This window comes from Sorex fumeus, unplaced genomic scaffold, assembly GCF_029834395.1.
Source record: "Sorex fumeus unplaced genomic scaffold, SorFum_2.1 ptg000044l, whole genome shotgun sequence".
Lineage (NCBI taxonomy): Eukaryota > Metazoa > Chordata > Mammalia > Eulipotyphla > Soricidae > Sorex > Sorex fumeus.
In genome coordinates, this window is record NW_026606101.1 from 664506 (window position 1) to 678497 (window position 13992).

Below are 13992 nucleotides of genomic sequence, written 5' to 3' on the forward strand. Positions count from 1 at the left end.
TCTCAAATATTTGTTCAATTCTCTGTTCTCACTATCTCAGTTGGCACCCTGAATGCAACTCTGTGTATTACTCAGGGTGACATGCATGCCTGGGACCCCTCATCTTCCCTCTCCTCTTCAATCTTTCCTTACAGTTGTCTTCAAACCTGAAAGACTGAGAGGAAGCTGTGTATCGATACGAAACTCAACGAATGTACAGTGATGTGTCTGAGAACTCTGTTAGCCCCACTAGCCACATGCACTACTGAAAGCTTTTAACAGGGACTTGACTTGTTGAAGGTCACACAGCAAGTCATCAGCAATCCCTGAGCTGAAATTCTGGGTTGAAGAACAGTGAAGTGTTTGATCTATAGTCTACATCTCAATGCCTCTAGTGCAAACTACAACACTCAAATGGAAAGAGAGAAAAAAAGGGAATTTCCTGCCTCAGAGGTGGGGGGAGGGGTATGGGGTGGGGTGGTGGGAGGGATACTGGGATCATTGGTGGTGGAGAATGGGCATTGGTAGAGGGATGGGTACTTGATCATTGTATGACTGAAACACAAGCACGAAAGTTTGTAAGTCTGTAACTGTACCCCACAGCGATTCAGTAATAAAAAATTAAAAAAAAAGAATAGTTAAGTGTTGCCTGATTCTGCATCATTACTGGAAATCAGGATGGAAATAATGGCTAATTGTTTATTTTTAATCATTTATCATATTAGGGCTGGAGAGATAGTACAGAGATTGAGGTGGTCTAGACCAGGGGTCCTTAAAGATTTTCCATTTGTAATCCCTTTTCATAGGAGAAATTTTTATGTGACTCAGGGCATAGAGGTATATAAAATATGTATACAATCGAACACCTATCATTTATAACTCATAAATAAATTTACTTTAAAGAAAATTTTAAATAAATTTAGAATTAAAATTTAATTTAAATTAAGTTTAAACTAGGTGGGCTGGAGCGATAGCACAGAGGTAGGGTGTTTGCCTTGCATGCAGCCAGTCGGGCCGAGCTAGGTTCGATTCCTCCATCCCTCTTGGAGAGCCTGGCAAGCTACTGAGAGTATCTCACCCGCACAGCAAAGCCTAGCAAGCTACCCATGATGTACTCAGTATATCAAACACAGTAACAACAAGTCTAACAATGGAGACGATGTTACTGGGTCGCTCGAGCAAATCGATGAACAATGGGAGGACAGTGGACAGTGTTAAACCAGGTGGAGTCATCAACCGCTGTTTGAAAAGCTCAGTTTTGGATCATCATCACCTTCCAGGAACTCTGCACCTCTGAAAACTTGTCTTCCAAACGCTTATGATCAGGTGACCTTCATTCCATGGCAGTTCTAGATAGGAAGGGAGCCTGTACAACTATTTTTGAGATTTAGGATTAGGGTTTAGAGGAAAGTTACTACCTTTATTTATGATTAATTTTTTATTATTAAAGAATAAAGATTTACAAAGTTATTCATAGTTGAATTTTAGATATACGATTTTGCAGCACGATCCCACCATCAGTGTCAGCCTCCCTCCACCAGTGGTCCCAGGTTCCCTCCCATACCCACCACACCTCCCCTCTGCCGTCTTTACAGGCATCGTTTTAAGATTGGTTAAAGTTTGGGTCTCTTGATTTCAGTGTTGTTAACTCTGGTTTGGATATTTGACACTATCATGCCTTAACACCACCTTTGTACTGGAATCCCCTGAGCTGACCCCATTGCTTCTCATCTATCTCTTCTCCAACTCCCCTCTACTCTTTCTTTCCTTCTCCTTCCTGTGCTCTGGGGCCAAGATCAACCACCTTTATTTAGTGACCTCTGATTTGCACAGCCAGCAGTATTTCTCCCCAAGTTGCAGGAGGTACCAGCCTCCAGGCAACTTCAGGAGATTCTTTGGAAAGACAGGCATTTGTTCCAGTACTTTTCAATATGATCTGCTTTTGATTAGGCAAAGTTTTTTTTCTTTTATTGAAATAATGTAAGGCAGTGATTCACCAGTGATTATTCATCAAGACTGCAGAGTTGTAGAGTTTTCGAAACAACCAAGTTTTTTTAAAAAATTATTTTATTTTTATAGTTGTTCACAATAACTGATTACATTCAATATTTACAAAACTAATCCCACCACTATTAAACCTTCTCATCACCATATTTCAAATTTTTCCACCCCGATCCCCTAAGCCTGCATCCAAAGCAGAACATAATTTATTTTGTTTTGCTTGTTATGAATAACCCACTAGAGATGTTCAAAAAAAGTTTCCTTAGAGCAAAGTGTGTGAAGATTTTTCTATCACCCTGGAGCCATTAAGCCCTTGTATAGAGAATGAGATGTTGTGCAGCCACATTCGCTCCAGGAATTCTAAGATTTTAAATAGGGTGATACAGCTGGAATTAAATTTTTAACTGGATGGTGACTTTGGGGTCTGGAGGCATATCTGCAGCGTGTTGCTCTCATCCTCTTCTGAGGTTTATGTGTGAGTCTCCGGATGATGGCTGTTATTGAGCTTAAATGGTGCCAGCAGTAGTCTGTGTGAGTGACTGCCAGGCTACCAGAATCACAGGGAGATGGGGGGAGGTCACCCATTCCCGACTCCATGCAAGCCTGGAGCTTTAGGTCACAAGTCCCTCATACCTGGGGCTTTCAGGAGATTTCCTCAAGGATGAAGCTTATCCAAGCCTGTGGAGATCAGCTGTGAGCATGACTGAATTCTGGAGGTTTTAGGTTGTTGGGTGGTGGTGGTGGGACTCACTGCCCCCTCCAGGTTGCCCCAGGTGAGACAGCCTGGCGCAGGGTCCAGTGACGTTTCTTCAGATTCGAAACAACCAAGTTTTCTAAAAATGAATGGAATTTGGGCCACGGTGATAGTACACTTTGTAGAGCATTTGCCTTGCATGCATTCAGCCAGGGTTTGATCCTTGGAATCACATATGGGCCCCTGAGTCCGCTAGTAGTAATCCCTGAGTGCAGATCTAGAAGTAAACCCTGAGCATTGCCAGGTGTATCCCAAAAACAAGAATGGAAGGTGATTTTATTTTTTATAAATTTTATTTATTTTTTGGTTTGTGGTCACATCTGGCGGTTCTTAGGACTTACTCCTGGCATGTTCTGGGGACCTTTTGGGAAAATGTGGATTGAACTTGGGTTGACTGCATAAAAGGCAAATGCCTTATCTACTCTACTACATCTCTGGGCCATGGAAGGTGATTTTAAGATTTTAACTGTAGCACTGTAGCACTGTCCTCTCATTGTTCATCGATTTGCTCGAGCGGGCACCAGTAACGTCTCCATTGTGAGACTTATTGTTACTGTTTTTGGCATATTGAATATGCCACGGGGAGCTTGCCAGGCTCTGCCTTGTGGGTGGGATACTCTTGGTAGCTTGACGGGCTCTCTGAGAGGAATGGAGGAATCAAACCTGGGTTGGCCACATGCAAGGCAAACGCCCTACCGCTGTGCTATTGCTCCAGCCCAAAGAGCGCAGCTTGCTGCGAGAATTAATGTGATTTTCAGATTTTAACTACTGATCTAAATTTTTTCTAATTTAATATTACTTTTTATGGTAAATATTATTCATTAAATGTAGTCATTTCTAATGTCCTGTTAATAGTTTTCCCCTCTAATATAGTTTCTAATTTTCCACATCTGTCAAATATTGAACAATGGAGAGATATTATATGATGGTTGAGTCATCGCATTGATATATTAGCACAATTTGCCTCCCTTTTGCTGTTTATTTATCTTGTGCTATTTTAGCCTACCAATTAATCAAGCAAAATCAATATTGATCTTCTTAGAATTCTTTCAAAATCATGGGTTAAATGAAAGGAGGACATACCAAGTGGTAAGGAGATCTAATACTCAATATATTTTGTTTTCCTTGTATAAAGAGTATCCTCTCTTCACTGAACTTGACATCAGTTCCTTAAATTTGCCAGGCTTTTTCCTTTGCCCAGCATTCTTAGTCATTGGTCTGTATATGTATTTGGAGCGATAGCACAGCGGTAGGGTGTTTGCCTTGCACGCAGCCAACATGGCCGACCCGAGTTCGATTCTTCCGCCCCTCTTGGAGAGCCTGGCAAGCTACTGAGAGTATCTCGCCCGCACGCCAGAGCCTGGCAAGCCGCCCGTGATGTAGTCGATATACCAAACACAGTAACAACAAAATCTCCAATGGAGACGTTACTGGGCCCGCTCGAGCAAATCGATGAACAACGGGAGGGCCTTTACCTTTACCTTTTATTACAACATTAGCCACCATGACCCAAGCTTAGACTTCTGCTTATACTTAATTCTTTGCCACAGCAGTAATAATATGATTAATCATCATGCTAACACAGGCCATTGAGAACTCATTTCTATTTTCCCTTGGCAAGAAGCTATCTGAGAATATCAACTAGATGAGAAATCCATGTTCAGAGCAAGCAACAGATGACACACTTAGACTGGGTCCCATTAGAAGATTTAATAAATGTAGTATAAAATATGGGCAAGAAAGACAGTCAGGAAAACTCCAGGTTCAACCGAACCGGGAATGGGTGACCTCCCCCCATGTCCTCCAGTTTCTGACTATTTGGCAGTCTTCCCCACAAGCCACCCCTGGCTGGTACCATATAATCTCATCAATGGCCATGATCCAGACTTATTGTAAATCTCTTGGAAGAGAGCATAAAACAACTCGGCATAGCCATGCTGCTGGACCCCATGCCAGGCTGTTTCATTCGGGGGAACCCAGAGGGGGGTGGGTGAAGTCCTGCCCCGCCCTAAGGAGCTAGCCCCAGCAGCCAAAACTCAGCTGCTTCCCTGATCATGGCTATTCTCCACTCATTCTGGTTGATCCTTACCCACGAGTGAACCTTTCCTGCACTGTACGGCTGCATTCGAGACCATGCAATCTCATACCTCACACAACTAATATTCCAAGAGAAATATTCCACATTTGATGGGGTTTAAAGTAGAAGGCAACAATCTTAGAGGGAAATACATTTTGACAGATATATATATATATATATATATATATATATATATATATATATCTGTGGGCTGGAGCAATAGCGCAGCAGGTAGGGTGTTTGCCTTGCAAGCGGCCAACATGGCTGACCTGAGATCAATTCCTCTGCCACTCTTGGAAAGCCCAGCATGCTACTGAGAGTATCTCGCCCGTACGGCAAAGCCTGGAAAGCTACCTGTGAAGTATTCAATATGCCAAACACAGTGACAATTGTCACAATGGAGACATTACTGGGCCTTCTCAAGCAAATTGATGACCAATGGGAGGACAGTGACAGTGACATCTATCTATATGTACATATGTACACAAGACTCAACTTTAAACAACATGGTAGTAATCTCTTATAGAAGGGCTTAGTGGCTCCTGGGTGAAATACAACAATCCTCACACCATTTCCTCTAAGAAAACTTTTCTGAATCATTTTCAACCGGGCCCTAAACTAAACAGCTCTGAGAATTCATGAACTTTGTGAATGGCAATGCTAGTCATCAACTGTGAAAGGAGCCAATTCCACCTCTTAGATGGATATTTCTAATAAACAAGACCTTGTGAACAGTATGCCTGCGTCCCCTGGGAAAGAGTCCCCAGTCCCACAGTCCAGATGGAAGCTCCCTGCTCAAAAAGCTCATTGATGTGCTGACATGACCTGAGAGATTAAGGCCCTAATCTAAGACTCAGCTGTAGATATATCTTCACTGAGTGGGCTGCGACAATTTCATCCATTCACGGGGCTCTTAGGACTCATTGTACAAATGGTACACAGAACATTGCAAAACACAGTACCCAAAAGAAGAGAGAGAGAACAAGGGGGGAATGCCCTGCCACAGAGGCAGGGTGGGACGGGGGGGGGGGATGGGGGGTGGGGGGGGATGCTGGGACCCGTGGTGGTGGAGGATGGGCACTGGTGGAGGGATGGGTACTTGATCATTGTATAACTGAAACCCAAGCACAAAAATTTATAAGTCTACAACTGTACCTCATGGTGTTTCACTAATAAAAAAAATGCTCTGCACCAGATATAAAAAAAAAAGAAAAAAAAAAAAGAAAAATAAGGTTTGGAGACCACGTTCAAGAGCCCCTGGATTCAAAAGCACGTCTTCAGACTTCAGTCTAAGGTTCACTCCACCCCACTAATGCTTGCCAACTTTGTCTTCCCAGAGCTTGAACTACAAAGGATCTAAGAAAGGAGGTGGGTAGACATTGGCGGCTGGGATATTTCTCTAGAAGAAATGACTCTTAAGTTGTGTCCCACAATGTGTTCTTGTCTTTTTTATTCAAACACACTAAACCTGCACCTTCTCCAGCACATAACTATCTCTGGTCCTCTGATAACTTAGACGGAGGCAGTACTTTCCGAATATGTCTGATGTTCTATGAGAACATAACTCTGTGTGTGTGTGTGTGTATGTATGTATGTGTGTATGTATGTGTATGTTTTGCTTTTTGGGTCACACCCAGCAATGCTCAGAGGTTACATTAGGCTCTGCACTCAGAAATTACTCCTGGCAGTGTACTGGGGACCATATGGGATGCTGGAGATTGAACCCGAGTCGCTGTGTGCAAGGTAAGTGGCCTACCTGCTGCATTATTGCTCCAGCCCCAACAGTGTGTCTTGAATGAATGAGTGATTCAAAGGCTTCAGAGGGGGGGTAGATCAGGGTGTAGCCAGACTTGTTATTCATGTGACAATGTTCAAGGTAGTTTAATCTTTCCTCATATATGAAAATGGTGTTCTAAGTCTTATGGGATTCTTGTGTAGATCCAAGGATGACATGGGAAGCCTATTTTATGTGGAAGCTAGAAAGATCAAGACACTCAACAGAATAATGGTAGTTATTGTTTCATTCTTGTTTGAAACAGGGCTTCCACTCTGAGGTAAAGGAAAAATGCCTTGTGATAAAAATTCTATCAGATAAATTCAGGAAAAGGGCAAGATTATGCTTTGGCAGGACAATCTGTTCCAGCAGGGTCTCAAAGCCTTGCAAGTGGAGGAGTTAACAGTAGATGAGCTGGATGTAGAGCCAGGCTCCTCCCTCTTGGTTTGCCCTTTTCCCTAAAATGCCAAACCCAGATTGGGTCACTTACTGGTTACCGCCATGCAGCTCCGGGTCTTTTTCCCGGTATTTCTCCTTTTCATCTTTCAAGAGCTTGGATCAGAAACAATAATAATAGGTTCGTATGGACAACAGCGCCTGGAGAAAGGGGAGGGGGAATTTTTTTCTGTACAGATTGTTTCTTATTGCATGGAATAGTGAATGCATCAGTTTCTCAAATATGTGTTCGACTCTCCTGATCTGCCAGGTACTGCATGCATGAGATGCTGAGGTTCGAACAATGAGCAAAGGCACGGACCCACCTTTGTAGGATTCCGGTGCCAGTAGGAAGGAGAGAGACAATAATGGATGATAAACGGCTGTGAAAAAGAAATGAAGGAGATCAAAAGAAGTCTGAAGGGGGGCTAGTGGTGTTCAAGGGGGGGGGGGAGAGAAAGGCAGGACAGAGGAGTTGAAGTATCAGAGTGATTTTTTAAAGTTTAGCCAAGTCAGATCTACTTGTAGGGGAAAGACGCTCTGGGATCATTATGCTTTCTGAAGTTTAAAAACTGCAAATGGAAACGTTGTACTTCTGAGATTATACTCTAAAATTAAGGTCATTTAGCAGGAGTTGCCAAAGTGTGTGAGCACCCAGTAATTCTTCTTATAAAAGGATATTATGGTGAACACCTATGCCTTGGAGAAAATTTAAACATGCAAAGGTTAAAAGAAAAGGCAAAGCCTTGTCAAACCACCCAGCAGAGATGATCATTTGACAGGCAGGTGAACAGCCTTACTCTCTACATGAACATTTATTCATGAAACTAAGGACTATAGATTCTTGTAGATAAATGTCATAACCTGAGAAGTCAATGGTTCTCAAAGCTCAGCATCTGTCCCAGCAGCATCAGCAATTCCTGAGAGCCTTACTAATTCCCAGTCTTATTTTTTTTTTTGCTTTTTGGGTCACACCTGGTGATGCACAGGGGTTACTCCTGGCTCAGCACTCAGGAATTACTCCTGGCAGTGCTCATGGGACAATATGGGAGGCTGGGAATTGAACCCTGGTTGGTCGTGTGCAAGGCAAATGCCCTTCCCTCTGTGCTATCACTCCAGCCCCCAAATTCCCAGTCTTACTGAATCAGAAACTTGCTGAATAAAATTATTATACTCCTTTTCAACAATCCTGTTGATTAAGAGGATTAAAAATTAAGAATCTCTGCTACAGGAGGAATCCTGGGGTGTTAGCTCAACAGGACAGGTACACTTGGACTCAAAAACCTAGCGTTAGGCTCAGGCTTCCCCACTCACAAACTCCATGCCTTGGGAAGACTCTTAGCTGGTCTCTATTAATGCTCTATGTTCTGTAAAACAAGGTGAATGCCTTAATGTGCTTTATTGATCAGTGTTACCTGTAGTGTGTGATACTGTCAATTTAACTCAGTTTTTAATATGGTATTATAACTTATCCATTACGAAGATGCAACAAAATAAATTGTAGACATAAGCTAAGGGGGTCTTAGAAGCAAGCTTGTATTCCTATTATAAAAGAAATCAAGTTGTAAGTCAATTAATCACGTAGTTGTATTAGCCAAGCAAGTCTCCATCAAGATACTAGAGAAGAACCACCACAGAGAACATACTTCCTAAAATAAAAGTAAGAACTGAATAGAAAACAAGATAAAGTAATCATAAATAAACCCTTATTGAACAGGGATGGAAAAATAATGAATGAGTAAGCATAGCATCATCCCCTCCACCCCCCGAAATGAAAACACATGCACACGTAGGCACAGATGCACCCCTGAGAGGAAAACTGCAAGTGATACAAAGGGTCTCACCATCCTCATTTCAGAAGAAAGGAAACAGGTCAAGTGTTTTCTTTGATTTAATGACATGAAGGAGCAGAGAGGGAGGACTGAGAGAATAAAGAAGCAGGTGGGACTCCAGCCCTGCCGCATTCTCTGCCAGAGTCCATCCGGTGATGCTGCTATGATTTGGGTATCTTGGGACCAATCCCAGTCTGCCTCTCACTTGGATAGGATCAGACTAGGGATGAAGCAATGTTTGGCAGAACAACCTGGGTTGCTTCTGATGATCAGTGGTCAACTTTTATGGACAGTGAAACCCAAGGTCACCCCAATCCCTGGTTTATGGGTACTGCAAGGGTCAGCTGATGGGTCTGATCTCTCCTCCAATTTTTCTCTTTAGGACCATCAGACATCCATTACAGGTTACAAAAGTGCCACTTTCCTCTGCGCGTTGGTAATTGTGGAGCTGCGTTGCCAAGATGGTTTTACAACCAGGAAAGTTTTAGTTGTGAGCCGTTTTTGTATAGAGGCTGTTATAGGAATGACAACAACTTTTTAAGTAAACAAGAATGTGAAATACTGTGCAGGTCACTCCACTAGGAGCCCACACCCTCCCCAGAGAAAGCATATTCTAAGACAGTAAGTATTTTTTTTTTTTGGTGAATGATTTTGGGTTTCTTCTTCCACATTTATTCCCCCTCCAAGCTATAACACTGTAGCACTGTCCTCCCCTTGTTCCTCAATTTGCTCGGGTGAGCACCAGTAATGTCTCACAACAAATTGTCAGACTTCTTGTTATTGTTTTTGGCATATTGAATATGTCATGGGGAACTTGCCAGGCTTTGCTGTGTGGGCGAGATACTCTTGGTAGCTTGCTGGGCTTTCTGAGAGTGGCGAAGGAATAGAGCCCGGGTTGGCCATGTCGGCCGTGTGCAAGGCAAACGCCTTCTGCTGTGCTACCGCTCCAGTCCCCCCGCCCCAGCTGCTTGTATCTATTGGTCTCTGTGCCAAAACTTTTTTTTTTAATGTAAGAGTACTGCTACTTATTCAGCCACTGATTGGCTGATTGAATTGGGCATGAACTCCACCTTACTTTTTTTCATTTTTTATAATTTTATTTATTGAACCACTGTGAGAGCAGTTACAAAGCTTTAGGGTTTAAGTCTCAGTCATACAATCAAACACCCGCACCTTCACCAGTGCCCATTCTCCACCATCAAAAACCCCAGTATACCCCCCTCCCATACCTTCCCCCTACCTGTGGGGCAGATGACTTCCACATTGCTCTCTACTTTGATCACATTCAATATTTTGACACCAGACCCACCATTATTATTTGGGATTTTACCCCAACACTCAGATCTGCTGAAAAGGCAACAGTAGGCTATTTGTTTTCTATTACTGGTTAAGAATAACATATGATATTGCATGGCTGCAGCAGTGGCCGTGCGGAATTTTAACACTTAAATCTGGAGGGATTTCTCCCAAAACCTGCTGGGTTCTGAGACTTGTTCCTGAATCTCTCGGATCATGGCCGTTAAGCAGCTTGATCAGGAGCCAGAAAGGCCATTCATGGGCGGCCACTTGGGGTCTCGTTGGGACTGGGAAGAAAGAGCTGGCTTCACCCCCATCCCATGTCTCATCACTGCAGGCCCAAACCTGACTGTCCAGTGGCCTCTGGAGGATGGCGGCCACCAAGCTACCTAGGGGGAGCAGGTGGAGAGACAACACCCTTTCTCCCCTGGGGTGGCCTGGAGACAGCAACCTACTGCAGAGTCCGGAAGCATTTCTGCCAAAAGCCACTGGGTTCTGAGATTTGTTTCAGAGTCTCTTGGATCGTGGCTGTTAAGCAGCTTGATCAGGAGTCAGAGAGGCTGTTTGTGGGCGGCGACTTGGGGTCTCATTGGGGTGGGGAGGAAAGAGCTGGCTCCATCCCCATCCCGTGATGCCCCATGTGTCTCATCACTGAGGGCCCAAACCTGACTGTCCAATGGCCTCTGGAGGATGGCAGCCACCGAGCCGCCTAGGTGGAGCAGGTGGAGGGACAGCACCCTTATCCCCCTGGGTGGACTGGCAACAGTAACCTACTGCGGATCAGGACACATTTCTGCCAAAAGCCACTGGGTTTCGAGATTTGTTTCTGAGTCTCTTGGATCATGGCCACCCCAACTTGCCTCTATGGCAGGCACCTCTCTTCTCTCACTCTCTTTCTCTTTCTCTCTCTCATTTTAGGCATCATGGTTTGCAATACTGGAGTGATAGCACAGCGGTAGGGTGTTTGCCTTGTGTGCAGCCTCGAGTTTGATTCTTCCGCCCCTCTTGGAGAGCCTGGCAAGCTACCCAGAGTATCTTGCCTGCACGGCAAAGCCTGGCAAGCTACCCGCGATGTATTCAATATGCCAAACACAGTAACAACAAGTCTCAAAATGGAGACGTTACTGGGCCTGCTTGAGCAAATCGATTAACAACGGGAGGACAGTGACAGTGTGGTTTGCAATACAGATGCTGAAAGGTTATCATTTTACCTGGAAAAGCAATGATTTTTATGTTTGTCCACATTCTGTGATACTAACTTGTCGATTAAAAGACCCTTCAGGAGAACCAAATGATTCGGTCTTTTTTTACAGCATCCATGCCTTCCTTAACAAACCTAAACACTACATGCTTCAAGTCCAGATGCTCTGCTTTTTCCAGTGTTACAAAAAATTGAGAATTATTTGTATCCTGGCCTTTATTACATATTGATAGTAATTCAGGACCAGTATGCATCACATTAAAATTTTCATCTTCTTTTTTTCCCATAAATGGACCATACTCCTATTCCATCATGCTTGGTGATACATAATTTGGCAGTACTCTGAAAAATGGAGTTCTTGAAATCAAAACCCTCCTCTCCAGTGAAAAGTGTTCTGAAGTTCTCAGCAGTTTGAGGAGCAATGCTTGAAAATAATTCCATGGTGATACATCTTAAGAGTTCATCATCTGCACAAGCATCAAAAAACAGCACAAGATTTGTCTCCTTTGATAACGCTGCTATCAGAGATACCTGACCTTGTTTCAATAGATTCTGTTGCATTCTTCAAATTTTTCTTAAAACAATCTGCCAATTCTTATAGTTTAAAAATCTCACTAGAAGCTACTCTACCTGTCACCCCATTAAGCCGTGGTGGGGGGGGCAAGCTGATCCTCTGGTAGGACCAGGACACTGTGGGGGGTGGTGGTCAAGGCATCATTACCAATTGCTCCAGTGACATGCTGGGCAATGTCAGTCCCTGGGTGGACAACAATGTGGACGTGTTTGGGGACCCCTCTGAGTGGCCGTGGAGACCTGTGAAGAGTGGCCCCTGGGCTCGTAGCCACCCTAGTCTCTGTACTGTCCCCTGCATCCTCCTTTTTTACGACTCCCTGTGTGGGGGCCCAGGAGAGCAGTGCCTGGGGTGGGGTGCCAATGCCCTGAGATACCCCCATGCTTCCTCTTGCACCTTTAAAGGTTGTGCAACCGTCCTGCTGCCCCGTGTGTGTGTGTGTGTGTGTGTGTGTGTGTGTGTGTGTGTGGTGGGGGTTCCGGTTCCAGGGAGAAACTGGGTGGGTCTGGCACTACCTCCCACCCTAGCCAGCGTGACACTGAAGCTCTGGAACCATCCCGGGGTCTGGCTTCCCAAGGCCTCTTCAAAACGGTGCCCCAAAGCCCCACCAGAGCCCTGCCCACCCAAAGGGTCTGCAGGCTCTGCCCTCGGCTCTCCCCACCCACCATCATGCAGGCAGATAAAGGACCCAGTGTCCCAGCTCCAAAAGAGCATGGTGCTGCCGAATCTTTCCAGGTCGACGGATCTAGGCTGAGAACTCTGCGACCCTCTCAAAATGGGGCCAGGCAGATTCCTCTTTCTGCCCAAAGGCACAGCAGCCCACCCCCAGACACAATCAACACCTTCCCACCTAGAAATGGCCCAGCTCCACAAAGGAACCTCATCAAACAATCAAGCCACCCACATGTTCCAGATGGATAGCTCCTGGACTACATGGCCCCGTGTGTCTGTACAATGCCTCCAAATTTCATAGTCCTGTCAGCCCAATAGGGTCACAGCAAATCTGATGGGAATGTTTCACCGAAGCCCATCAAACTTACTGAGCACAAACAGTAAGACAGAAGGCCCAGCTAGCATCAACCAGCACAGAGGTCCACAAACAATGACTTTGTTAAGATCATTGTGAGATATCACAATGATCACAGATGGAATGTTAGTGAGCTATTGAAAATTGCATTTGCCTTTGTGTAGTCACAAGCAATATGATGTAAATTTCTTGTGGGTGCAAGGGGGCAGGATGGATGGTGGATGGGAAACTGGTGGAACTGGTGGAGGGAAGGTCACACCTGGTAGGATTGGCGTTGGAACACTGAATGCCTAGAACAGCTTGGTAAATTATAGTGTTTATATATGTGTATATAAATATATATATATATATATATATATATATATATGGGTCAGGCTAATATGAACTAGCTGGTGTATCAGATTAAGCATCTTCCACTGCTAGAAAAGGAGACAGAGGCATTAAAGGTTAACTAATTTGCCTAAGGTCATCCAGGACAGCTTTGAGAACCCAGAGTCTGTCCCCGAACTCTATGCAGCTGGTTAAGCTGCAGAGTGGAGGGCACCTGTGAGAGGCTACAGTCCCACAGTCTCTTCACTCTCTCCTGTTACTCACCCCGTGAAAATCACACAGCACATGCCCTGCATATACTCACCCTTCTCTGCACTTGAGCACACACACACACACACACACACACACACACACACACACACGCACTCACCTTTTCATCTGGCACTGCAGAGGTGCCTCTGACAATGACCCTTGATCAAATTCACTGCCTCTTTAATTTAATTAACAAGATAAGCGGAAATCTCTGAGACCTCGGACTCCAGGCTCGGCGGACCCAGGGACAGAGCTTCTCTGCTTGCTCCCACCACCACAGGTGACAAAGGGATTCTAATCAGGAGCCCCACCCTACCCTGCCCTGTCTGCTTCCATCAACCACCCAGGGATCGAATTGTGCACAGGAGACCCACCCTACCCAGATAAATACCCCACTGGCAGACTTCCACTCTCGACACTACTTCCACTACCCAGCCGTCGCCACACTCCAGGACGCTTTCCG